The following is a 27,710-nucleotide window of genomic DNA, read 5'->3' on the forward strand; positions in this document are numbered from 1 at the left end:
GCCAGCTGGACCCTCACACCTTGCAGAGAGGCATCTTTTCAGATGTACAAGAGGATTTTTCCGTTTGTATTTGCTAAATAGCAATCTGATAGCCCAACTTTTCATGATGGATCAGTCATCATGGTTTGCAAGACAGGAATGTCCACCCACTGACTGAATAAATTTAGTCATCCTCATTCCCTATCGGCTCATCTTCAGCTGAGCTACAAGGCACAGCCCGGGACATTTCTAGATCTGAATAAGCTCATTTCTCAGTACAAACACTGAAGCAAAGTAGGAATTTTCTACCTCTTGTCACCAGGAGCATGTCCCAGGCCGATCCCAGCTGCCGGAGAGGAAGGATGGGGAGAAGAGGTGAATGAACAGAAAATGATGGGGTTCTCTGGAAAATGGCTCAGGATTGCCACTGATATTCCACCATCACTTCTGTGCAGCAGTTTTAGAGTGCTCCATTTGTCGCCTTTTCCTCATCTGCCTCATCTCCTTCAAGAGCTGGTTCTTCAGTGAAAGCCTATCTCCCAGCGTCGTTCCTGATGCAGGAACAGTCTGTTCTCAGGCAAGGCCATTCAGTACTTCAGCAATATAAATAACGAGATCTCACGTCTATTTTTGACATGACGTTATTGTGAAGGAAGCCAAGGAATCATTTTTCCTGATGAACTGCAGTTAAGTACTTTTGAGAAAACATTACAATATCACTCACAGCAAACATCTGGTGGAAGAGTTCCTGCCTTAAGAACATGGCAGGCATAGGCTTGTTGTAAGATCAGGTGGAAATATCTGCCCCAAAACCACTTTTTCCAATAAAATAAACGCTTTAGGCATAAAAATACAAGCAAATCATTTTTAACAAAGAAGCCCAAACAAGCCTTTACGAATCCGACATTTTGAAGAAACTGCAAATATCCCTTCTCGTTTTGTTTCAGAAATTTGAGAAATTTTGCGTTTTGGCACCCATATATATGTTAGATTTTACTGCACTATTACGTAGGAACTTTTACAATGACAAATGAATACTGCAAAACATGGGCCAAGGTAACCTTTCAGGAGATTCTGACATAAATTTGGATCAATGGATCTTGGAAATTTTAAAATAATATTTTGACTCCCTGGTTTAATATGTGCTAAATGGTTTTCATATACATCAATCACTGTTCTACAGAAACTTCAGACAGAGAAATCAGTAGAAAGAAATAGAGCCATATAATGCATTTACTTACTACTGTACTTACACAGTGGATTTATAGTGCTGTTACCATAAGCTTATTTTGACATAGGTTTCTTTCTGCCTTGGAGTGTAGAAGTTCATTGGGAAACAACCTGAGGATAAAATCTGCAATAAAGCAATCCATAATAATAATAAAATATTCAAAAGCATAGTTTAAGATCAGAAAGGACTGCATATATTCATGAGGCCTTCACACTTTTTTTTAAGATGGAAAAATGGTGGAAATGTTATTTGTTAAATGTTTTATTTTTAAAATATTTGCTAAATTATGCCATCACAGTTAATCTATCATCAGCAATCTGGATGCTATAAATATTAAAAATTATTCTTCAATAAGTGAATTGGTAATTCAATAATTAATGGGAACCTTAATATGTATGAATATTTTCGTCATTTTTGCCCATTTTTCCATCTGTCTGGCTGTCCTGCACAAAGCTCCTGCAAAGCAGGTGAGCAAGAGCCCGAAGTGATGCATTTCCTGAGGGCAGGTGTGGAGCACATGATCTCGCATCTACTGCAAGGTGCCAACACACAGAAATGTTCAACTCCACTCCTGACTTCAAGAGCAGCAGAGCTGCCCACGTGCCTTGGGAAACACTCCTGCTTTCTTAACAGGAAAAATTTGTCTGAAATACGATTTTTGGGTGCAAGGGTCACAACCTCGTACAAGAGCTTATCCAGAAGTGTGGAGGGGAGTATGCAAACACTGTGCTTCCTTAGAAGCCGCACCCTTACTTTCAGTCTTGCCTTTGCTGTCTTCCCCTGCCCATTTAAGGGCCACTCCAGAGACAATGCAGCTGAAAGCTCTCCAAAGGGCTCCTGGGTGAAGTGCTTGCTAAAGGGAGCTGTCACAGAGGGCCTTCAAATATTTGCCCAGTTCTCTTTTTTCTGCCTCTTGCACATTCCAAGCATTGCAGCGGAGATCAAAGCCTCCAGATGGGTTGCCTTCCCCCCAGAGCCAACCCAACCGGTTTGGTTTCCCAGCTAAACTTATCTCAGGGAGTTACGAGGGGAGATGCAAACTATGAGGGGGAAATTTGGCAGCCTTCTCGTACCCACTTAGAAAAGAAAAGAAAAGGATTTCTCAAGGAAGCTCACCAAGCATGTTAGACCAGGGAGAATCTACGAAAAGTGAACTCTGTCTCAACATTTTTCCGGCACTGACCCTTCCCATCTCCAGACAGCTTCCCCATGGATGTAAATCTCAAAAAGAGCAGGTGCAGCAGTCCAACACCTGCCAAGTGGGCATAGACAGTGCCTGGGAAACACTCCTTACATTTATTAACTGGAAAGAACAGTATAAAGTTGTCAAGTTGTCCAGTACAAAGATTAAGAATTGCTGTCACCCTTCCCTAAGGAGACAGCCTCCTCTCCCATGTTGCCCCTCAGCTCACTCCTGTATTTGTGCCCATCCTGTTTTCTCTCAGCTCATCTTACCAGAGATGGAGGAATTCAGCTTGCACTTAGCACTGAGAGGTGCAGGTTTTATTGACAAGCAGTTTCTGATCTCTGCTTGCAAGGCCCAAGGCTCCTCTGTTTCCTCCTGCTGGCTGTGGCAGCCTGTTCAACTCACTGTCTGCTCCTTGCACACCTTGTCGCACCCACATGTTTAAACCAGCACAGTGGCAGCACTACCACAAAGACTCATGCCTTGATATTAGAGAGGTGCTTCTCATCTAAGGCATCACCTCTCAGACATCTCCATATTCCAGGGGTATCCTGAATACCAGACTGTCCAAAACATCTCTATTTACAGAGGGCTTTGGAGGCATCTTGCACCATGGCTCAGCCTGGCTGCAGCTCCCATCTATCCTTGCAGTACATCATGTCCTCTCTGGGAAAGGCCAAGAACACATCTGCCAAGGTCCGTCTTTTTTCCACAGAGACGTGGGCTGGAGAAAGGCAGAAAGACACAGAGGAAAGACAAAAAAGAAACAGAAGAGAAAAATTAACACAGTGTGTAACTAGACAGCAGACACTCATTTGAAGGATATAAAAAACATTAGAGAAGAGAGATGTCATCTCATCATGTTCAGCCACAAGAGAGCTGCCTGCCGAGTGAAAGCCAAGCAGGCACTACTGGAGAGGGCTGGCCACAGTCAGAAGCAAGCAAGAAGCCCCCTAGGAGAACCACAGCTCCCTGTGACAAGGGTGAGGTAAATAGCCACTGGCCAGAGAGTGGTGCTAGTAATGTCAGGGTTGTGGGTTTGATTTCTGTATGGGCCATTCAGTTAGGAGTTGAACTTGATGATCTTTATGAGCCCCTTCCAACTCAAAATATTCCATGATTCTGTGAAATTATCCTTCATAGAAGCCTCTCCCTGTCTCTGCCTTGCTCACAGGAACCGAAGGATTGTACTTAATAGTTTTGTACAGCTGCCACTCCTAACACAAGGTGAAGCCTATCTGTCAGGGGTTTGGGTTAGATAAGAGTCCTGCAGCCTGCATGCCAAGGCAATATCCAGTTATTTGTAACTATTATCTCCCTCCCTGTCTGAGGTTGATGTGCCAGACAGAGCTCTCCCAGGAGCTCTCCCCTTCTGGACAGAGCTTGCTGGTCCCTGTCACAAGACAGCTGTTGTCACCACAAGATGAGACAGACAATCAACTTTATTAGCAGGTGCTTTCTGTGCACTGAGTGACTCATTTTTAGGCAGTATAAACCACTCCACTTGCACCAGTCAAGGCTGAATCAGCCCAACAGAGATGTCAACACAGCATTTCCATCTGTGTCACCAGGTAAGGTATTTCTCTTTTAGACCCATCCCAAGCATTTAATTGCAAGGTCACAACTCGAAGCAAAGCTACAAGGCACACACAGGTTAAAGATGACAACAGTATTGCCCTAAGTAATGAGGAGAGAGCAGCCAGGCTGGGTGCAGTGAACACCAGGGGGAAGGAGTAGAATGACCAGTAATGATTTCTAGCTTCTGTTCTTGCAAATCAGTAGGAGATGGACATTGAGGTCACTGAAGATTAAATTTCATCCTGGCTTTAACCCTCTGTTGCTAAAGACCATGTGAAGCCTGCACAGCTGAAGCTGGAGAGTGATCTGACAAATTTATTAAAGTGTACCCACCTCAGTCACAATTTAATGAACAGATTGTGCATTAGTTGGATGTATACATGGAGAAACAGTCCCATCTCTCTCCAGAATAAACAACACTTCCCAGTTTTAATTGTTCCCTGATGTTATAACAATCACAACTAAACCGGGTAATCATTCATTAAACATGAGCTAATTCCATGTCCTGTTATAATTATTATTGTTTCCTGAAAATATAACATGTAGTAAAGTACAATAAGTGCAAATTGAAATATTGCTTTTGGAAGGTTATTTATTACTACCTTCAGCTGTAAACATTTATAACTGAAATTTATTAGTCCACGGCCTCTTCATATAAATATTTTATGTTCAGCCTCAGGGTACTGTATCTTCTCCTTTAAATGTCTCAGTCTTGGTGTCTGCACCAGCAAAATAATCACAGGAGAGAAAGTTTGCTGTCCTGTATTATTTGGCCACCCTGCTGTTAACATAAGGCAGCATCACAAGTGCTACACATTGCCTGCCCACAGGTATATGCAGAGGAGAGGCAGCAGAACACCTGCTGCATTGCTCTGGTTTATAAATTCGCTGGTGTAGCATATGGAGTGTTCCTACATGCCACAGGCCAGCTCAGAGTCAATGCCTCTTTTATTGCAATAATTCTGCTGAGATTCTTCTACTGAGCTGAATAAAATGTCTGGGGCAGCTGGGGAATAAAATATCTGTGAAGATCAGTGAAGAGGAAGGGTTTACAGAGAAGGCGCTGGTGAGTATTCAGTGTCTCTTCTTGTTTCTATTTCCATGCACAGCAAAAAGTGCCCCAAAGCAGGAGTTCTTTAAATAATGGGAAACAAGTTTAGGACCTGGTCTTTAACATCACTTTCACAGTGAGCCATCCAGATAAAGGACACGGGCTGCACCTTGCCGTGACAGCAGAATTCCCAGTGCAGAGGAACATTTTCCAGCTGCTCTGATGTGTGTCCAAATAAATGAACATGCTCATAATTGTAGCGTGGGGAAGGAGAGGCATCTCTTGCCCTTCCTGCTTCCAGTTCAGAAACCCACTGCACTCCAGGAAAGAGTGAAGGCAACAGCAAGCCAAGCTCTGCCTCCAGCCCAAACTCAGCTTGCTGCCATTTCCTTTGGCCACTCAAGTTCAGCAGCCAACACAATCCTGGAATGGCTTGGGTTGAAAGGTACCTGTCCCTCTATTCCCTGGCTGGATCCTACCATCCCTTCTGCCTGGGTGTCAGGGCTGGGTTGCTCTGTGCTGGACCCAGAGCTGATGGAGATGTACAGAGAGCAATGAAGAGGTGCTTGTTCAATCCCAACCTCTAAATTAAAATAAATCATTTGGGTTTCCATGGCACCCATCCAGAAAAGTTGAAGGAACTGAGACTGAAGTAGCTGATCTGCTAACAAAAATAATGTGTGCTTTTCAATGATATATTATAATTTCTACAGTGGAGGCACTGGAAGAAGGCCAGATCCACATCAATCCTTTCAAAATGAACTAATGGTTCTCCCAAGGCTCCCAGTCCCTCCTCACACTACCAGGAAAAAGCACAGATCCTTAGGGAATGCAGTAGAGCCTCTTGATGAATATAATATGTGAAGGGTGAGCCAGCATGAGTTTGCCAGGGAAAAAAAAACACCCTGTCCTAAAAAATCAGAATTTACTGAAAGGAGAAACAAAGTAATGGCTGAGGGATAGGCAGGAGATATCATGTGGGCTCTCAAAGGAGCTTTGTCTTAAGTGCCCCAGAAGAGTATTAACCCTTGGAGCATGAAACAGGAGCGGGTGCTTTCAGCACTCACTTTCAATTACCTGCACCCAGGGACTGCTGAGCCTGCTGGCCTCTGGATTTCCCATTTCCACAAACAGATAAACACACATGCGGGTGCCTCTTCCCATCTCTGCCTGCTCACAGCCTTTCCGTCTGATATCATCTTCCTTCCAACTCATATAAACTGAGAATAAAACCTGAGGAAAACCTGCCTGAAAGATTACCACCAGCCCCCAGCTGCGCAGGTAAAACCCCCATGCAACAAAATGGGACTAAGTCCCTAAAACCACTGTGTAGGGTTTTTTTTCCTTCTTGTTTGATTTCTGAGCAGTCGTTCATGACAGAGTTTTTAACAGCCCTTGAGTACTTGGTGCTGCATCACTTACAGTATGTAAGGGGTATTGATCTCTCCAAGTTTATCCTTTTAAATGGTTCCCTTCAAGTGCCGGGAAGTCAACCAGTTCGAGCTGTGTAGCTCATCTACAAAACTCAGGATGAGACAATTGAGTCTCCTCAGAAAGTGGGGGTTTATTTGTTTTTTTTTCCAGAGGGAACTCGAGTGTGTGTGTAGTCATTAAAACATGATGTTTGCTTGCCCTTAAAAATCATTTTATAGCTGTACTGAGTGTCTCCGAACATTAAATATGTTTTATAAGTAGTTGGCTAACTAGCTGGGTGTGCTGTAAAGGCAGTAGTAAATAAAACAATAAGACACTAAATATCAGCTGTATTTCATTGTCAGGGATACTTTTGCAGCCACGCAGCAATTCCCAACGTTGAAAACCTTGATTTTTGCTTTTCATGCTACATTGTGACTAGAATTACACCTGATCTCTTAAAGTTATGCTAAATAATTCTCACCTGTTCATCTGATCACCCTCCCACAAAGAGTGAACATGACTGATATTGAGCAGAGAGAAATATTTTCTGAGGCTGGAAATTCACTTCCCAGGCTTATACATTCAGTAATGTTGTTAAAGCTGATCCTACTTGGTTTAGGTCCAGGTGACACTAGAAATCCATTTGTTGTCACTGCAGGATTGCAAATATTGAGTGGTTTTTGTATCACCAAACTTTCCCTGGACAGAGGCGATTTTCCTGGCAAACTCATCTTGCTCAGCTGGAGAAATGTGTGCTTTGTAGTTGGTAAAAAGGGCATCTGCAAGAAGAAGGGAAACTGGTGGAGGGCTATGGGCAGCTGCTCAGATTAACCCTTCCTAAATTTTTCTGTTTATGGCACAGCAGAGGTTGGAAACAGAACTATGTCCTTCATCCTTTCTTCACGCCTCTGAAATCTGATGGCTTAAAACAAGTGTTCATAAGGAGTGGGAAGAAGAGAGAGAATAAAAAAAGAGAATGAAAGAGAAAATGTCACCTATGAGATAATTTTATTTATTAATTTTTTTTCAATTTTCTGTAAGTATTTCAGGATTTTCCTTTTTATTACCACAGGATAGGATGAGATCTTGGCAGGAAAAGGCACATTCCTCAGATAGTAAAGGCTGTACTCCTGCCCATTGCAGTGCCTATCCTGTGGAACAGGACACCCAAAGGGAACAGAGCCATCAGCAGCAGGTACCAGGAGGAGCCTTTCTGCCTCCTGCACCTACACTGAGCATCTCTTCTTCAGCCATCAGAGGTACCTGGTGGTGACAGACCCCAGCCTGTGAGGGAATCCCAACCCAACTGACCAAAACAACTCAAAAACTTGATGCAATTTTGGCAATCCTACAGACAATTCTCCTTTAAAATCATAGAATCATTACATTCGGAAAGGACCTCTAAGATCATCACGTGCAGCTGTTATCCCAGCACTAAGCCATGACCCAAGTGCCACATCCTCCAGATTCCTCCAGGGATGGTGACTCCACCACTCACCTGGGCAACCCATTGCAATGCTCAACAGCCCTTTGGGAGAAGAGATATTTTCTAATATCTGATCCAAACCTCCCTTGGTGCAACCTGGGGCCATCTCCTCATGTCACACAGGACAAGAGACTGACCCCCACATCACTACAGCCTCCTTGCAGGGAGTTGTAGAGAGTTGTAGGCCACCTGGAGCCTCCTTTTCTCCATGATGAACACTCCCATCTGCCTCAGCCCTTCCTATCAGACGTGCTCCAGGCCCTTCCAAGCGGCCACCAACTATTCCTGCTTCTTCCAGTATCAAATGTGTTCTTGCCTTCCCAACAATGCAGACCTTAGTTCATTTTGCACTGCTGTACAGATAAAAATATTGTTCAGGTGGATGTTTACTAGAAGCCAGGAGGCTGAGCTGGGGCAGGACAGCAAGAGATGACACCTGGCCACCAGAGCACCCACTGAACATGACACTGGTGTGGCTCACACTGCTAAAATGTGCCAGCTCTGCTGTCAGGATGAGCTCTGTGCTCCTGGGATGAGTCCTGGCATGGCGCTGCTGAGCTGCCCTGTCATGGAGCTCTGCTGTTGCTAAACCACGTCCATTAATCAAAATGGAAGGATTTAAACCAGGACGGAGACATGACTGCAGAGTGCCTGATATCTGAGATCAATATTCATTTTACAAACCTCTCCAGAAGAGTTCTTTAATTAATTGTTGGAATTAAAATCAAAATTGACCCCTCAATTTGTTTATGTGGCCTTTAAATCAATTTTCTTTTCTTTACAAATCATAATTTTCAGACTGGAGAATGAAACAACACTTTCTTTTCTTTATTAAGTATAAGAAAAAGGTATCCACACTCTGAATATATTCTAAGCAGGACTCACAGCCAGCATCTCCCACTTTAATCTTAAAGAGGGAAAATATTTTTCCAATTACAAGCCAATATGAAGAGTTTACCCAGCTCGTCTTACATCCCACATGCTCACACTGCTCCTCACTTCCTCCCTGTCAGCCTTGGTCCCCAAGGCCCCATTTCTCAGGCCACTTATGAAGTCCTGTCACCACCACGGCAGGGAGCTCCAACTGCCAGGAGCAGGAATTCCTGTGCACCACCACATCCATGGCTGCCTTTATTTTCCCTTTCTTTACCAAAGCTTAGGTGTCGCTCATCACCAAACCGAAAGAGTGCTGTTTTATGTGTACTTGCCATAGCTTCACACTTATACAGAATTTACTCTCAAGGCAAGGAAGAGTGGAAATAGGATTCAGGGGGGCTTGCTTAATGTCACTGACCTCCCAGTTTGTTCAGGCTGCAGTTTCCAAAGCTCTCAATGTGAGCTTTGTAATCAACCTGCTACCTTTTTCCACATCGTGTCCTGCATTCCATTATGACCATAATTTTGCTTTCAAAGAATTGCTAAAAGTCCCAAATTAGGTAAAGCTGTGGTTTTTTCCTCAGAGCTGGCACACTGAGTGCACCCTCTCAGTATTTTACAGCTTGGTCCTCAATTGGCATGTTTGTCTGGGAGTGTGAGCAGCTCCCTCCAGCCAGCTGGGAATGCTCACTCATGGTGATGCTCTGTGGTGCTGCATAGCCAAGACTGGATTAAGCCATAATTTTTCCCACCCAGTGTACCCCAGCCAGGGGAATTACCTGCAGAGCCCCACTCAGGATGGGCAGGATGGTGTGTAGAGTGGTCCTGACAGCAAGAGCAGCCTCTGCTGGATCACACATTGACAGCAGTATGAAACTTCCTTGCTGGCCTTCAGAACCACGTGTAGGTAGATCACAAGCTGTCTCCTTGTACACAGGGTCAACACATCCAAAAGCCCTCTAAAACCCAGGATGCAAGGCATGTGAGCTCAACAGAAAGCATTTTCCTCTGCAGGAGTGTCATTTGGCAGAAAGATCATTGCAAATCAATCTCTTGGATTTCAAGGATATTATTCAGAATACACTCAATTGCACTTCCTTGCTGCAATTAAGAATTAGTTAGTAAACAGACACACAACCCACTGAGTCAAATTTTCCGAGGCTGCAGTGGGGATGCCAAGTGGACTCTTGAAGACACCTGGAGATGTGGGCAGGTAGAACCAAGTCACCTCGTACCTGCCCAGGCACCACAAAGAAGGGCAGTGAGACTGGGCAGATATTATGTCTGCATTCTAATGGCACACTCCCATGCAGTTTTTTTAAATTGATAGCTCTGCACGGCATTCGCAGATGAATACCATCTGGTGTGGTGATTTATTGCCCCTGAATTTCTCAAGTTACTTTTTTTCTTTTTTCCTTTTCTCATCTTACCTTTTCCTTGTATTTTCCCTCTATAAAAACATTTTCCATAGAAATGCAGTTGAGAGAGGCATTTCCCTAACACGCTCTTTTATCAAAAGATAAACAGCAGCCTGTCACCAGACAGACCAACAAACAACTGATGTATGGGATCTATTTAATATCTCTGCAACTCCAGAGCCCTTCTGGTCATATATGCTGTTCTTTTCCAATAAGAGTTGCTTATAATAGGTCATATAGAAAAATGAATATATGATGTTCACATTAAGGAATGTGTTTGAATGCACATACACGGGGAGGAAGAAAATAGGTTGTACAAACATCCCTAACCCTGGTCCCTCCCAGCTGTTTGATGGCTGATCTGGAAAAACATCAAAAACTTATTTTGTAACTTTGTTCATTGTGTCTTTTACTGTAATTTTGGTGTCACCTTCCTGACTTTGCTTAACAATGTATTTCCAGCTCACATCTCCCAGTGTATGTGATGTCCATCACCATTGCTGCCAAGTTCTCCATAATCCCTAATAGCTGCAGGCTTTTGGCTGGATGGTGTGGGATGACATTGCTCTTGGACCAGGGGCGGAGCAGGAGGAACATGGGCCATGGGGCCCAGATGAACAATGGACCAGGAGGGCAAGCCCAGGTTTTGGAAAGAAAAAGGGTCTTCTGGGTGAGGTAGTGCAGTTTACTGCCCCCACAGCAAGACACATTGCAAAGGTATTGGGAACTCAGGCCTGTGATCATCAAAGGATTTCTTAAATTTTAAATTCTAAATTCAATTTTTTTTTCTTTTTCCATCCTGCAGTCATACAAGGAACAAACTCTAAACTATCTGTGCATTTGCTTTTAGATATCTCTTCAGACATATATTTAGAACTCCCTACACATCCAAATCACCCTTTTTACTCACTAGGAGGAAAAATTTTCCTTTTTGTTTAAATAAGTTTGACTGAATGGAAACCAGACTGCAGATTGTCTGTCCTTTTACTCTTACGAAAGCATAATTAAAAGTCATGTTAAAGTTGGGAGATCAAGAGGGTTTGTGATAGATAACAAGCTAGGAGCTGTCAAAGCTGTCAGGCCATTAAGAAACTAAATAATTCACACCCCAGTAATTGCTTTTATGTGCATTTTCCTATAAAATCCAGGAGACATGAGTCACGGGGCCTTACAAAAGAGCCTTGTTTATCAGCCTCCAATACGCCATACTGCACTTTTACTTTCAGGGAGTTCTTCACACAAGTATCATCCTCTGAAGATTTAAAGACAGTGAAAGCAGTGCTTGATGTCACTGCAGTGTCCCTGGCTCCTCCCTGTCCCCTCCCATTCCTGAGGCCGGGCTGTGCCACATCACCCTGGGCAGCAGCAGATTTGGTTCTGGTCACCTGTACCACGCTAAGAAATTTTGGCTCTGCAAAACAGCTTGGGACAGTTTTTCTTCCTTCCCACCCAATTCTGAGATTTCTTTGGTCTTTTTAAGCTGAGATACACCTGAGCTAAATAAACCACACAACCAAAACTTGTGGAGTAGTACAGGCCCCCTCCAAACTGCTGTTGGCACCCAGGAAGCCACAGCGATGTGTGCAGGGATGCCACTGTCACTAAGCATTAGTGCCACATGTTCAGCAGGAGGACTGATGCCACCTGCAAAGTTGTGCTTCTTCTCCAAAACAGGTATTTTGGGAAGGGCTAGGGGAAAGGGTGAGAGGGGCATCTTTTACTCCAGATTACTGGCAGCATTTCTCCAGCTGCTGGCTGTAGGACAGCCCCCTGTGTAGGAGAGGGCTGGTGTCCGAGGAGGGCACGGGAACCACTGCATTGCCCGGATCACTCCTGCAGCATTCAGCCACTAGATGCCCCTGCAAGCCACGCAGTCTGCTGGGCAGTGCCGGCTGCCGCAGGCAGGAGAGACAAAGCTGAGGCAAAACCCAAGGAAAAGATGGAGTCTGTTCGTTGCCAGGCGTGTTGACAGCGTTACCTCTGTAACCAGCACTACCGTGTTGTAACAAGGGAGAGGGGATGGCCCAGAGTGGTGATGGATGCCCCATCCCTGAAAACATTCTTGGTCAGGTTGGACTGGGCTCTGAGCAGCCTGGTCTGGTTGAAGATGGTATTGGACTAGATACTCTCTAGAGGTCTCTTCCAACACAAACTAATCCATGACTCCATGCGTGTGCAAAAGGACTTCAGAACCAATCCAAAACTCAATGGCCCTTGATCTGCCCTGTGCCATTGCACAAGTGAAGGCACATCTCCTTTGGCACTGGCCAGGTTACAGTGCAGAAGAGCCAGACAGGGGGATGGAAAAAGCCAACAAAGGCTGCAAAAGGCTCCAGGTATAATTTCTTGCACTATGTAGCACCAACTCATTTCCACAGATGCTCTGGATGCTGCCTGCCCAGGGAGTGGGATGTTATCACATGGGCTAATTATTGCTCCCAGCTCAATGCTTCTCAGGCCCCCATTTATTTTACATACCATTAGCAGGGTAACAAAGCCCCTTCAGCTTTTGCATTCATCTTTCCTCCATAAGGAATTCCTGGCTCCACGCTGCAGAGGGAAAAGAAAGAAAAAGTAACCTTACATCTGTGTCCACAGGTATTTCTGGCCCTAGGTGCTGTCATCTTTAGGAATGAGGCACTCGGGTTTGGTGCATCTGTGGCCATGACCAAGGTCAAACTAAGAGTGGGGACAGAACCCTTTACTTTCCCAAAGCCTGTTTTGGAGGGGCTGGGCTTTATTTTTTCGGCAGTGTTGTTTTCTTTTTCAATTCCTTTGCAGATCTCTGTTTTTTGCAGAGATTGTCCAAACCTTGTGTGTCCCTGTGGGTGGGGCAAGCACGGGTTTCCATACGAATTTCAGCTGCAAACGTGGCGACGAACCTCTGAGCCCTGGGAGCAAGGGAGCTCCGGCGGCTGGAGCTGGAGCCCCGCCGATGGAGGGGCTGGGCAGGAAGCGCCTCCTGACCCATTTGGGCTCTCCTGGTGTGTCCACGATGCTCCTAGCGGGATCATCCATCCCTCATCGGTTACTCGCGCTTTTCCCACAGTCCTACACTTGGAGTCACTCTGTCAAAACTCGGTGGCACTATGTGGGCATTGCCCTTGTCCCCAGCACCTTGTCCCTCGTCCTCCGCTTCCCTCTGCAGCCTGTGGGAGCGCGGCCACGTCTCCCCAGCACAGGAGGGTGACAGGGGACACGCTGCAGGGATCCCAAGGCCACACCATGACCCCGCTCTGTCCCTGCCAGCACCTTCTCCGCGCTGTGGTTCCCCACCACCCTCCTTGGCTCACTGCCCCCTCTGCAATGCAGCCTCTTGTAAATATTTGCCAAAAAAAGATCCTTAGTGATAAGAGAGCCGGAGGCTTCTCAGGGTGACTGCAGAGGGAGGATTAGGGCTGTCTGGGCAGGGATGGGCGCTACGGGAGGCTGTTTCCATGGGGAGCAGGAATCCGGCTCCGCTGGTGGCCGTCCTGCCGCACGGAGCCCCGGGCATCCCGCTCCCACAGACGCTCGGAGCCACAGGGATCCCGCTCCCACAGACGCTCGGAGCCATAGGGATTCCGCTCAAAGGGACACACGTTCGCCTCCGGTTCATCCCAACCCCGCGCCCGGCTTGCCCGCACCTCTGAGCAGAGCAGCAGCCCTGGCCTTGGGGATGCCGCCTCCAAAGGGAGCCCTTCCCGCTAAATCAGCGCTCCCAGGACCAGGACAAGCCCTGCCCGCCCAGCAGGGGAGCTCGCCCAGCACATCCCCCGGAGGATGATTGCCAGGGTGGGCTTGGAAGGGACGTTTCCCTTCCCGCTGCCCTGCACCAAGGACGGATATGGAAAAACCTCTGGAAGAAGAAAACTATCATTCCTTCCCCCACCCTTTTCCCTTTGTTTTTGCTGTTTGTTATTTTTCTGTAATCCCGCTCCCTGGCAGAACCTACCCTTTCCCATCCTCACGGCCCGCCTTGTCCCCGGGCTGGCGCTGACGGCTACAGGGAACAATGTGGCTTTGAGGCTCCCGGTGTGTGCAGGGGAGGGGACGGGATGCCGAGCTCTGAGGCGGCTGTAATCCCCCTTTAATTGCTGGATAAACACAACCAGTGATTTCCATGGATTGGCATAGCTGGGCGCATTGTTTTCTGACTCCAAGAGGAACTTTACAACTGAAAAAAAGCCCATTTTCTTCTTAGACGGACTAGCATACACCCAATTATCTGTATGTCAGCAGAGGTGCTATAATTTACAAAACACAGTTAATACCAGAAAACCACTACTGTGGCAACAAATAAACTAAAAAAAAATATTACATTTAAAAAAAAAAGAAATTTAAAAAGTTGCTTTTGATTCATTTAGTCGGGTTGTTAAAATCCCACATAAGCCAACTACTGTGAAAACTTCCTTCTTGTTATAAGTGTAGACTAGACTGAAAATAGGAGGAAAAGGTATTTTCCTCCAGAAAGTGCTGATACACAATTTTGGTTTTATCAGAGTTTCACACAGGAGAAAAATATTTTTCAGCAAAATACCATGACTTAAAAATGTGCTACTGGGCTTCAGGTTTTGTCCCTTAAGGCCTTTATTTTTTCCACATTTTGTTTTGCAGCCTAAGTTTTTTTCACCCAAATTCGTAAGACCTCGAAAGCTAAAGACTTTCCTAGCTTAGCACAGCCACTCTGTTTGGGAAAGCTGGGAGCACACCCTGGGAGCCGCAGGTTGCAACAAAAGCTGGTCCTGAAAGGAGAATGGAAGCAGAAGGTACTGGAAAACCACAGTTCCCATGGGAAATGCTAATGCTTTTTGCACAAAAAATACTTTGGTTTTCAGCCAGCACAGCTTGGTTGTCAGTAGCCTGATAATAAATCCCAAGATCTGGGGTAGAAGGCAGATGTGCACATGGAAAGGGTAATTTTTAGTGAAAGTCCCCCCCGCCTCCCCCCAGCTTTGCACCAAAGGAAAATCTGATGAGCTGTATTTCTGGGAGAGTCCTGTGAAATCTCAGCTTCATGGTGACTTCATTACTCACCACATCAGAGTCAGGAGTCATCCTTGAGGGCCCCTTCCAACACAAGATATTCTGTTTCTATGATCCAGAAGGGCTTGGATGTGGCACTTTGAAAACCTACAAATTTGTATGGATATGGAGTTAAAGTAGTAGCCAGACAAGTCCAAGCCTGTGAGTTTTGTGTGTGCACACATCCCCAGCCATCTCAGGTGTTGTGGTGACCTGTTCAGGGCAACTGGCTCTGTCAGAGGGCCTTGTACCCTTATTCATCCACCCCTACAAAATGTTGCTCCCAGAGTTACTGAGATCTTCTGACTGGCTACTGTGGGGGTTGGTAGTGGTCCAGGTTAGTACCTACTCTAGGAGATCAGGGATTTTCTCTAGGAGAACTTCATCTTGCTTACAAAATTAAGGCATTATAGGAAATGGTGTAGAAAAGCTGAGAAAAATACTCCTCAGGTTTGCACAGATTAGAAAAAAAAAATCAAAGGAGAGAGATTTGAAACCCAGGGTTACATATCAATACACAAAATGACCAAACACTATTTCCTATACAATGTAGCCCAGTTTGAGCAACTCCCCTTGTGCAATGTTGTGCCCAGGATCTCTCTAAGGCAGGACGAGAACTCTGGGTCTCCACAGGGGCTGTGGCAAGAGCAGCACAAGCACATGTGGCAAGGTATAAGGTGTTCCCTCTCCATTTGAGTTATTCCAGCTAAGTGGCTGGAAGTTGAGGGCACACCCATTTTCATGAGTCGTGATGAGGAAAAGCCATTGCATGTCTGGTCTGTATGATACCAAGTCAAGCTGATCCATGGTTTGGCCCTCAGACTCAGAAGCAGCATTGGCTTCTGGGCAGCTGGGAAGATGGATACAAAATACCAGGGATGGGATATTAGTTACCAAGACAGAGGGATACAGGCTCTCCAACAATTAAGGATGTGGCTGTTGTAAAAGGACAGGTTTTGGCTACCTTGCAGAAAGTTTTAAAAAGTTGCATTTTTCCTGTTGTTGCACCGAAGTTTCACTTATTCTGAAAGGTTTAAGGAGATTGCTGGGAAAAACCTTGGTGAATTCCTTTTTGTGCATATGCATTTCACATGCACATAAAATCCATCAGAAATTCCCAGTTCCTTTGGACAAGCAGGTAATTACCTACTGGGGATTCACATGTTGGCCTTGCCATGCCTTGGGAGACAGCGCTGGGACAGGCTTTATCATGCAGGCTACAAACAAACAGCTGCTGTACAATAGAACCCACCATGCTCAAAGCTGAGAGCAAAATGTATTCACTGTCATCCCTGCCTCTCATGGAAAATTGTTGAAAGCGAGAAGTATTAAATCATTATATGTCCTTAAACAATAAGCAAGCCATAACTATCAAGCCATCACATTTGGAGGGGTAAAGGCCTCTCTCTGAAATCCTTGAGGCGCTGCACATGAAGGCACAGCCCCGACCACTGGACTGTGTGCCGAGGGCAGAAAGGATCCATGTAGGGAATTTTGCAGTGTGTCCTTTCCTGACCCTCAGGAGATGGGCTGTTTGGCAACACAGGGCACTCAGTGCTCCCAGAGGGGATCTGGGCTGTCTGCATCTTCCACAGCCATGGAGGACTGCTCTGGTGGGTTTGCCCCCTTCCCTGTTCTCTGGAGTGAGGCTTTCAGGGATAAGCTGGAGACTACACTGATGCAGGGCTCCTCTGCACATTTTCATTTGTAAGCCACTGAGCTGGTAATTCCATAAGCCATAATTAGACGTTTTTCTGACGCCTAATCCACTCCTGTGTCTGTTTTAATTTCCCCCCTCGAAGGTGCCAAGGTGGACGACAGCGCAGCCATGCTCTCCTTATCCTCTGCTCCCCGGCCTTGGGTCGCAGCTTTCCAAGCTCAGGGAAGGGACACTCCAGCAGTGCTGGGAAAAGAGACAAGAGCCACGGGTGTTGGAAACTCAGGGCTTCAGCAGGGCCCTTTCCCTCTGCTCCTGCATGGGCATACAGCCAGCTATTCCCAGCTTACTGTGGGGACCCCAGTTCCCACTCTAAGGCAGGAACTGGAGAGGAAAGCATTGTTGTACAGCACAAATTGCTGGACATAAGCAAGAAGCAAAGGCTGGGGAAAACCAACCAAAGTGAGCATTTCCGGGCATGACTGCTCTCATGGCACAGGAATGCAGGCAGTAACATGGCAGGAACTCTGGAAACCCCTCCTTTCCAGCAGGTTCCTTCTTTTTTTCCTTCCTTTCCTTCTTTTTTTCTTCATTAAACAAGCCCAAGCTTACAGAACGTGCTTAGCTGAACTCAATCAGATTTTGTGGGTTTTGCGTGTTGGAGACTTTGCTCTTCAGCATTGCCACAGCCCCACCCAGCCCATGGATGCCCCTCTGTGTGCCCCCAGTCCATCCCAGCAACCACACTGGCACTGCCCAGCACACGTCCCAGCCTTGGGATGGTTCAGGACTGCACCAGGTAAATACAACTGCCAGAGTCATTGATGTGGGTTTTCTCCAAGCGAGCCGAGTGTTTTTTGTTTCTGGGTTTGAATGTCAGATCACTGCAGCTCATTTCATCGGTGCATTACCAAATTCCTTTCTTTCAGGTAACAAGGTGTAACCAAATCAGGGCTAAGAGGATTAATGAAGATGTGTGGCACCTGAGCCTGAAATAAGCTCAGGTGGGAGCAAACAAAAATTCATCATCTAATGACCAGATATCCATAAAGGGCTCACTATTTCCAGAAGAGCAGCCAAAATGCAGTGTCAGATGCTATCAGCAGCCCGTATGAATCATCCCTGCAGTGAGGCTGTAGAACAAGGTGTTGGTTTGCTATGTTCTTGCTTGATAAATCACAACCTTACAAATCCAGGGAAGGCAGGAAAATGTCAAGATTTCCTAACATACGGATTGGGGTCTGACCTATGGAAGGTGTCTTTCTTGAAGCCCCAAATGGAAAGGAGGGTCTGGCTGGACAAGAATGGGATTCATGAGTCTGGTCTCAACCACAAACCATCAGATTACATGGACAATTGAATTCTTTTATCCTTTTCCTGTGAAAATGGAGACAAATTCTCCTATATCTCAATGATTAATATCTAATACTGACCACAGGGAACCTCGGTACCATGGTGATGTGTCTGCGCAAAACACAGGATGGAAGAAAGATGCTAAATAAATAGACAAAGAATTCAGTCCAGAGAGAAACAGAGTTGTGGAAAACATTGAGGGAGATCACTGGAGAAGCAGCAAAACTGTCAGCTGAGCTAAGACAGTGGTCATGAGGGGACTGTCTTGCTGGCTTACAGGCAGAACTTGACCCATGGATTAGACAGCCGCATGTGGAATTAGGAAGAGAGAAGACAGCTGGGATATTAAAAGGGTGAGATTTTTGTCCCCATGAAGCACCACCTCTGCAAACAAGGAGGTAAGAGGGGCCAGAGGCACATGGGATTGGCCCTTGCACTGAGTGTGATCAGAAAAGCTGAGAACTGTGGATGAGGAAGGAGATGTTAATTTACCCTGAGACTAGCAGGGACCCACCCACGAAGTATCAGGTTGGTTTTCTGAAGGGATTAAGGAGTCCTCACCCTTTTGGGAATTCTCTGCGCTGTTTTTGTTGGTGTCATCCAACAAAGGTGTGGCATCAGAGAGGTCACAGGAGAGGTGAGCAATGTGTGCTTTGCTTTCCCTGGGATGGAGCAACCACAGCAACCAGGCCAGGTGAGTCAGGAGAAGGGTAAGATAATAGGAAAGACCTGGAATGTGCATCAGAGCTCAGTCCCTTATAATCTTTTATACTGAACACTGATGTCAGTAACTTTTGAATTCTCTCTCTTCAATTTTGGTAGAATAAGCCCCAGGAAAAAGCAAATGAACTCTTCCTCAAAGAACCAGTTTGCCCTATGGCTTTGCATGGGTTAGAGATTCCCACCCTTCCCTCAGGGCTTGAGTCTGGCACTGCTCGTCCCCAGCTGGGGAGAACATGGCCACAGGAAACCCCTTTCTCCTTCAGTAGCAATGCCAAGGAGTAAAAGGAGTGATTCCAGAACACAAAACCAGTAGAAAAGGGAAATTCTACAGGCTCCTGCCCACTGGATTTGAAGGGGAGTTGCGATGACGACAGGGCCACTCCTCTTGGTATTGCCAGGTAAGGGCAATGGTCACATATTGTGGCTTATGAGGTTCAGATTGGATATTACAAAGAAAAATTGGACTAGGAGGGTAGACAGAGCTGGAACAGGTCACTCAGAAAGTGGTGACATCCCCACCCACAGCAGTGATCAGGCTCTGGGCAGCCAAAGCCCCATCTGACATGATCTGGTATTGGAGACAGTCCTGCTCCAGATGGGAGGTTGGATTACAGAGGTCTGTTCCCACCATCACTTCTATGAGACCCTGGGGGAAGGAATAAAGCAAAAGTGGCATAAAAAGAATAATCCTTCCTATTTTGAAGCCATTTGGGATTTTGCGAGTCACCAAATATGTATTTTCACACAAATGAGGACGCTGCCACACACCGGTGGGTAAGTGCAGCATGGGCTGCCAGTTCTCTTGCATCTCCCATCTCATCTTAGGAAGCAATGGGGGACAGCTCCTTCCCAGTCCCTCCCAGTAGGCAGAGGGTTTTCTTTAGATAAGTAGATTGTGCCTTCTGGAGAACTGCTGGAAGGGCCCAAGTAGCCCATTTTCACTACTGACAGGTCAGAGACTCAGGTGTTTTGATTCCCAGGCATTATCCATTATCCTTTTTTTGATCACCTGCACAGAACCTTTTCATGTGGCACTCACTGACAGAGGTCTCACCAGGCAACTGGGAACAGGTCATTTAGAAGCACAAGATGACAACCCAGTTTTGCTGCTCCCATGGTGATACTCCAGATAACACACTTTGTAACTTCTAAAGATGCTCCTGTGTTGCTGCCACCAAAAAGCCACACTTAGAGTCTTTACATGACAGAGAAAGAATGGTTTCATTATGAGAAAACCAGTACATGCAGCAACAAGTGACTGGGCACATGCTCAGCTGTTAGCAGCTCTGCCGATGCCACTGGAAATGACTGTGGGATTTTTTAAGGACACATCAAATTGATTTGGATCTGTTAAAACCTAACGCCTTGATCTCCATCTGTGTTTTGAGTGTCCCTGCTGGAGGAGCAGAGGGAAGAAGAAACACAAGCAGAGAACAGGATTTTCCTTGCCTCATCCCCACCAAGTGTATTTGTTTAAACAAGATGGGTGGAACCGAAGCCATGCATGGGTGAAACTAAAAGGAGTCAATCTCTGTGCCTGAGCACTTCATACCAGCACATTTGCTCAAGTGTGTTTTCCTGCAATGCAAAAGCCCATGGAGTCCTCACAGCTCACCCAAGGCAACACCTTCTTCCCTCCAAAAATTTTTCCTTACCACCCAGGCTTTGAAATTTACTCTTTTTTTCCCCAGCTGCTAGTTTACTTCTCCCTGCCTCTAGTTTTCCAGGCAGTGGGTTTACCTTCCTCACATCACACAGCACCTTTTAAAACAGGTGGGATGGGGTGGGGATCCCAGTCTGTGCCAGTGCTCACAGGTAACACCTCAGCCCCAGCCTGATTTCCCAGCCCTTCCTTTACGGTCTCCCCACAAAGAGGACGAACAGGTCTGTAGCTCATCCCCTGCTCCACCATAGCTCATTCCACCACTTTCACAAATTCCATCTAATAAATGGGTTGGGTGGATAGAAACCTTCACACATTATTAATGTGCTTATTTTCAGCAGTAAAGTAATTCTGCAGGAATTCAGCCACGTACAAAACGTCCTTCCCCTCCCTTTGCTGTCTGTGAGCAGATCTCTGGACCACATTATGTACCTGCTTCACCCTTCCCGGACTGGGGGCTGGAAAACCTGCTCAGCGTTCCCTGCAAAGAGCATCTCAGATGTTATTTACAATAATGGGAGATCTGTCCAGTGCCACTGGATTCTGTCAGACAGAAGTTAATTAGGACTTTTGAGGTCACTGAGCCCAAGCTGAGCCCAAAGGAAACCAAACCAGGGCAGACACAGCTTTCCTTAGACTGGAGAAACTCCCCTGGAATAGTTTGCTAGTAAATGGGTGACACGTGGCCATCAGGAGTCTGACAGCATTGCTCCAACATGACTCAAAAATACTCCAGCACTTGCATGTGCCTCCACGGAACGTCTTACCCCACCACTGAGAAACCCTGCTCCCACCACCAGCCCCACGCAGAGCTTTACAGTGATATGTGATGAGATATCATAAAAACCAGGACTCGTGCGGATGGAGAGTTTGGAAACATGTCCTTGGTGAGTAAACACTCTTTTCCTTAAAACAAAACCAACCCCAAAACAACAATAAAACAATTTATTCACACTCTTGGGAAAATGCTAATTAAAGTTTACTTTAAAATACTAGCAGACACGAGTGTGGGCTGTAACAGGAACATACTGTGAAGTGACAGGTCTGCAATCATCCCATCCCTCAGCCAAGTCTAATTCATTCTGATCACACGAAGGTCCGAAATCCAGGGAGGCCTCTTGGAGCACAAGCATGTGCACTTGTGGGAGGTGCAAGAAGAGTCTCCGGAGCGCCGGAGGTGCGAGAGCGAGAACAGGTGTGAGAGCAGGGGTTAATAGAGGGGGATGCCGGGAGCCCAGCTCTGCAGCAGGCACGGGGAGAGCTCTCCCTGCTCCGCTAGGCAGCTTTGCAGAGCCCTCCCTCACGCTCCAGCTCGGGGAAGGAACCTCCTTCCAAGCTTTGCTTTATTCTAGAGCAGCCTGGCCATGGAGAACTGGAAAGAGCCGTGGCAAAGGCTAAACATGGCTTGGTACTGGAGGATGAGATGCCACGACTGCTTTGCCTCTAAGAAGATGGGCACAGACCATCACTGTGCCAAGTGGAATAACTCTCTAGGCCTTTAAGAGCTAACAAACCCCTTGTTCCTCGGTGAGTCCAACACTGCCCTGTAACTCATGAACCAGGCAAGAAAAGTTACTTGTCTTCTGCTTTAGCAAGGTTTTCACTCGTGCCAAGTGGCTGCAGCCACCTAAACAAACCCAAGCTTTCCAACAGGAGCAGAAGTCTTCCATGCTCCATAAATTATCTGGAGCCGGCTGTTAGATGAAACACCAGGCACCGGCAGAGCAGAAAAAAACCCTGTGAGGGTAATAGTGAAATAAAAATAAGCTTGTTCTAGTGATGCCCAGCTCCCCTGTTGCAATACCATGGCATTTGTGCCCAAGTAGGCAAAGGGTGTTGAGGAAAATGCTGATGGAGATGCTTTCCATGGCTTCACACCATGTGCTTTACTGTTCCTTTAAATTCCTATAATGTATTCCAGTCTGAGTAGGGAAAGCTATAGAACGGGATGCACATGATTTTTGGGTTTTAGGAAGCTACTTCCTAACTTACATAGGTCTACTGCTAAAGGACTCAGCATTGCCTTCATTTCAAGGTCCTTCAATAAGAGATCAAGAACACTGCAGCACGCAGAGGTCACTGTCCTTTGAGCAGAAGGGTGACAAAGCATGTTTGCTGGCTCCAAGAATGGCTCAAGGGTCACATCACGAGCACAGCACTACCCTGATCCTGCCTCCACTCACTGGGGGTGGCAATGAGGAGAAGCATTCTGGGTGTAACAGGAAATCATTCCACCCATTTCCTGCAGCCAGTCTTATTTATCTTTATTCCATCTTTCTTTCCCCTGGTCTGCACATGCCCTGGAAGGCATTTCAGGAGCAGGATTTCACTGGGGTCCCACCTGCACTCACCGCAGCACTTTTCTCCTAGGGAGACTTTAATTAGATGGGACCCATAAACCATATGTCAAATGGGTGATTTCACTTTTAATTACATTTTCCAAAAGGTTATAAATAGTTCCATTAAAGCACACAAGAACCACCAGGCGCTTGCTTGTCAAGCCTGGTGTCACCTCACCTCTTGCAAGTCGTCCTGCTTAGTGCCACATCAGATTTGGGAGCCCAGGTTGCTCCTCACAGCTTTCTGCCCACCTGATCCTGTCAGGATCTGACTCACACCCCTGTGGTGGCTGTGGACATGTGGCACTCTGCGTTTCAGATGTGGTGGGTGCTCCTGTTTTAACTCACTGAAAATGTTACTGGGTACGAAAAACGAAAATGGGAAACATCCCCTTAAGTTATCATAGGGTTGAAGTGGGAATGATGAGTCTCTCAAGTGCTTGGGGAAATCAAACCCTTTATCCAGGCTTTGGGCACGGTCCTACTGGTGATACCACCAGGGTACTGACTGCCTGTCATCCTCCCCACCATTGCAGAGAATCACAACTGTAGATGGTGTTTGTGGGATGCTATCACCATAGACTCTGAGGGGAGAGCTCACCTCACTTCTCCTTCCTCATGCAGCACAAAGGCTTTGATTTCCCTGCACATGAAGTCCCACTTCATGCCCCTGCCCCATCCATCTGTGCTCTGGACACAGCAGTGACAGCTCTGTGCTCTGTGGTGCAGCACAGAACTGGGGTGAGCTTGCTGGCCCCCCAGCAGCCCCCTCACCTGGCACTGAGCTCCTGTCCATGCCATACAGAAGCACTCTGAGATACTTCCCTGATAAAGTTTCCTGCCTGTGAAATCCCCAGTGCTCCCTGAGAGATGAATACATATAGACCCTAAAAACTAACCCGACAGATGGGAAGCAATATAATGAAGGAGCTTTACTTCCTACAGAACCTCCAGCTTTCTCCTTGGCCCTCTGAAGAGTTGAAAAACAAGGTCAGTGTAAATACTTCTGCATCCCAAAGCTGTTTAATAAAAACATCCCTATGTTTACCAGACTGCTGCTTAGCGGTGCGCTCGCTGACATCTTCCAAATTGGAGAGGAGGAACTTCAGAGTAGCTACTTCACTCTGATCAGAGTTTCTGGCCAGAAATCTGGGTCAGATCCACTGTTTCATTCACTGGCATTTGAGTTTTTTCCTATTAAGGGTCTCCTCTTTGTGCTGAAATGCTGCATTTGAAAATAAGCAAGCAACATCGAGTGTGAACTGCAAGCCTCGGATTCTCCTTAAAAGTGTGGTTAGGTCTGTATCAGAGAAACACTCCTGCACAAGCCTTGTGGCTATTGGGTAGCATGGACTGTCACCACCAAAACCCAAAGGAGCCTAATCCATCTCTGCATGAGATAGTGACACTCAGGGATGAACACTGTGACCACTCGGTTCAGAGCACAGCCAGACCACATGGCCTGACTGTACTGATCTTGCACAGTAGTGCAAGTATTTGCACCATGTATTTGCACCATGATCCCTGAGCAATGTGAGTCAGACTGAAAAAGCTTGAGAAAATCTCAGTCTTTAACAAACAGATGTAGTGTCTAGAAGCTGAACAAAAATGTCTGCATCCTATAAGCAGATAGCGGAGAGAGCTGCCATCAGCATCCATGGATGCTTCCCACTAAAATACCTTTAAATAGCAGCTTCTATTCAGTATCCTACAGAAGACAACAGTGCTAAAATATCTTAATGTAAGGGGATTTTGTTTTGGTCCAAGCACCTTAATTTCAGATTTAGCAAGTGGCAAGCTGCGTTGTCAGACGCCACCCAGACAAAACCTGTCTTAATTTAGAGTGGACAAAACACTTCTAACCTCAGGGAAAAAAAATCTCCTCAGTTACTGCCAATTTGCATCTTCAAGGCCAATGACAAGCACCTGAAAGGGTGCACAGGCCCTGCTGCTGGGGCCTCAGAAGAGGGTGTTGTGTTTTTAAGGGCACTGATGGGTGAAAAGCTGGGCAGCCTGCATGTCTCTTCCCACAGGAGGTTTACTGACATGCCATAAAATAATGACTGTGACTACTCCATCTTCCCCAGCTGCTCCTGGGCTGCCGGAGAGCAAGGAGCTGCTCCCAGCCCCGGCAGAGATGGCTTGCATGTATCCAGTGGTTATGTTTTCAGATCTACTCTGCAGCCCTGTGGCACTTACTGTGCACCCAGAACAGCGTTTTTGGGACTCATTTATCACCTCTCCCCTCCTCCCTGCCAGCCAGCACAGTGCAGTGTCCCAGATTTGCCAGGCAGCCCAATGTGACCCACAGTGTCTATGAGCTCAGCTTCCTTGTGCCCAGCTCGGTGACACCCCAAGCTCCAGGTTTGAATTGGGATGAATCCACCACAGGAAAGGAGGGGAGGGAAAGAAGAGACCTATGTCCCAAACTTGACACCCCTTGAAAAGGTGCAGAGGAAGAAACAGCAAGGGCCTGGGAAGTGCCAGAAGCCACACGCCTGGAGCAGGGCAGGTGAGTGGAGCACAAGGATTTTTGGAGGGGAAAGGAGCTTGGAACTGATGGATTTTGGTGTGGAGAAGAGGAAAAAATCCCCACCCCCCCACCACCCCTTGACACACTATACACGTGCTATAAAGCTACAGAAACTGCTGGCCAAGGCAGGATAGTCTTGAAACGGATTCATCACCCAAACTCACACGTCTTGTCCCCTCCCTCTTTGCCCTGAGACAGAGCTGTCAGCAGCTGGTGAACAAACACACTGCTCCTCTCCTTAACAGTGGAAACCAGCAGCCCTTACACTCTGCACTGCCTGGAAAAGTTCCCTCCGAAGCAAACACAAACCTTCAAAGAGCAGCAAAGGAGTTGGAGCCTGCAAAGCCGGGCAGCAGCCTGGGGCCAGGGCAGCAGCACCCCGAGGCCCCAGCCTCACAGCCAGCCGGGGCTTCTCTTCCAGCTCTCTCTTCCCCTCTGGCACGTCCGTGTGTGCCAGGCCAGACGTGGACCAAAGCATGCACTCCTCTTTCTGCCCAGCCCCTCCTGAAATTTTAGTCCTTTCCACCTCCATAGTTTTCAGTGTCTCCAAGTAGTTTATGGCTACTTATAACTACCTACAGCTTATAATTATGTAGCTTATGACTCTAAGGGCAGGTAGTACACATGCCTTCAGGCACTTGTAGCAATGAGGGGGCAGGATTTCAAGGCAAGGCTATCTCCAGTTTCCTTAAGCAATATTATTGCATTCCAGCGTGGAATTTTTAAGTCTTAGTGAATAAACACATGGAGAAATGCCTTTGGGTACAAAAGTAATGAGTTACACACCTGCACAGATTTCTGAAAGACAGACATCACCACTCCAGGTTTTTAAAGGCTATGGTCTTCAGTTCAAGATCAAATTCCTCAAGTAAGGCAAAAAGCCCTCATCCTCTCCTTCAAAATTGTGGACTGCTTGTTCAAAGTTTCAGCATAAGCCTTCAGATAAAGGTGGTGTCCTGGAAATTCAAAGGACAGAGCAAAAGCTGCAGCAGACAAAGTACGTGAATGGAGCTTATCCAAACTGTGGCATCTTTACCCTCAAAGAATGACCTGAATCCTCCTTCAAATTTCATGCCCATCAGTTACATGTATGACTAGCTTCAAACACAGAACACTGCACAAAATCCAATTATTTTACATATTAGAAGAAAAAAAAAAAACCCTGCGTACAACTCATATTATGCATGAAAACATTTGCAAAACAAATTTCTTAGCAGGTTTAAACAGCATGATGGGGAAAAAAGGAAAAAAATGAGACATTTTGCTTAACCTGTGGCTAGAGGTAAATATTTTTAGCCAACTTTTAACCATTTGCTTCCAAGTTTTGTAAAAGTACTAGGAAAGTGCCAAAATGCCTGAAGTTTGTATTTTTCCAGTGAGAACATAATATTTTTCGATCTTGCTTTATACACCACCTTACCTGTTTGGTCATCCTAATAGGTACGTGTCCTTTACCTCTCTGGGAAGGTGTTCCTCCCAGAAGAAGAGGAAAATCTCCATAAAGCTCAAGTTGCAGTGGCACGTGAGCATGTGAAACAAAACACTACGACTGCACATCATCCCCATCACAAACATTGCACAAATACTCCTTTTCAGTCACAAAACCTCCAGAACTCTGGTTCTGGGTTTATTTCAGACCAGAATCCCATAGTCTAATATTCCACATTTTGCAGCATGATTTTCTAGCTAATTTCCCCAGCTCAGGTATTTCCTTGCCAAGGTTTGGTGAAGGCTTACCTGGCTTCTCACTGTCCTCTTCAGGGAGAAGGGAAGAAAAGGATTAATCTGCTAATTCCACTTGCCATAGCCAGGAGCAGGAGACAATATTCCTTCAGTAACTTCCAATGGCAAATCTTCTTCCTCAAAAACGCCCTCCTGAATATTGTCTCTGAATATTGCTGCTGTCTGCTGGCATACTGTGAAACTTGGAGGTCCAACCTCTTTCCATTCCGTGTGCTGTCTGTGCTCAGTACCCAGCATTCCCTCTTGGAGAAGCACAGGAAGGCAGAGGAGAGAGTTCTCTTTCCAAGGCTCTGCATATCCTACAAAGAAAGTACAGTTAAACGCTGATAGAAACAAAAGCTGCTCTCGAAAGGACGTTCTGTCCCCAATTCCATCAGAAAGGACTGAGTGAGCAGGGTTTGAGAGAGCAAGAAGAGAATCAGGATCATCCAAGTTAGACAGAACTGTTGGCAGCTATTTTCTTCCTACTTTTGG

General features: G+C 46.3%; 1 long non-coding RNA gene across 2 annotated transcripts; it reads right to left on the bottom strand.

The window, feature by feature from the left end:
- On the bottom strand, positions 1-27,447 carry LOC104694543. 2 transcript variants are annotated; one of them, XR_002047412.3, is made up of 5 exons: positions 27,231-27,447; positions 26,280-26,449; positions 12,700-12,771; positions 9,583-9,762; positions 1-3,120 (listed from the first exon to the last, which is right to left on the bottom strand). It is a non-coding gene; the product is annotated as an uncharacterized LOC104694543 (long non-coding RNA). The 2 variants fall into 2 exon arrangements; XR_005602279.1 differs by lacking the exons at positions 26,280-26,449; positions 27,231-27,447 and adding an exon at positions 14,156-14,228.
- Positions 27,448-27,710: the final 263 nt, after the last annotated feature.

The sequence above is a fragment of the Corvus cornix genome, chromosome 7, assembly GCF_000738735.6.
Source record: "Corvus cornix cornix isolate S_Up_H32 chromosome 7, ASM73873v5, whole genome shotgun sequence".
NCBI lineage: Eukaryota > Metazoa > Chordata > Aves > Passeriformes > Corvidae > Corvus > Corvus cornix.